Here is an 807-nt window from a genome sequence, read left to right as displayed (position 1 = left end):
AATTATGCTTATAAGGCCATCTGATGATCTGCTTCCTGATGGCATGTGATGTAATGAGCAGACGCCACGTCCACTTATGGCTCTCAAGAATGTTCGGTATGGTTCCTCTTGACAGTCAAAATTTCAAAATGTGGCCAGCTTTCTGCTATCAATACTCAGATTGTTTGGTTTGGTAAAATGAAATAAAAAAAAAAGCTTTTGTAGATATGATCATAATGTAGATTCTCGACCATTTACTCGTGCAGCGATCGACGTGTAATTAACGTTTGACATTCAATGAGAGAGAGAGAGAGAGAGAGAGAGAGAGAGAGAGTGTGTGTGTGTGTGTGTGTGTTCCTTTAAAGCACCACTTAGCCAGTTTCTTCTGCTGAAATCCAAAACACACACTCCACATTTTCCATCATTTGAAAACCACTGGCAAGCACAATCATAGCCACCCCAGCCTCCCAGCAGTCTGCACTATGCCACAGGACCTCCATGTGATGATAAGAAACAGGAGAAAAGGAAGCAAACAGCCTCAAAACTTGAACAATATGTACTGGAATGCCTTGAACAGAGCCACCACCATGGACTCCCTTAGGCATACGCACGCGCGTGCGTGAGCAGACAGTACATGCGTACACAGAAAGACGGACACACACACACACACACCTATATATCTCTTTCTATATATATATATTTCTCTCTCTCTCTCTCTCTCTCTCTCTCTATATATATATATACTTGTGTGTGCGTGTGTGTGTGTTCGCACACACACACACACACACACACACACACAGAGAAAAAGTGGAGTGTTGGCCTTGGGGT

The sequence above is a fragment of the Babylonia areolata genome, chromosome 24 (assembly GCF_041734735.1).
Source record: "Babylonia areolata isolate BAREFJ2019XMU chromosome 24, ASM4173473v1, whole genome shotgun sequence".
Taxonomy (NCBI): domain Eukaryota; kingdom Metazoa; phylum Mollusca; class Gastropoda; order Neogastropoda; family Buccinidae; genus Babylonia; species Babylonia areolata.
Note: the sequence above shows the minus strand (reverse complement) of the source record.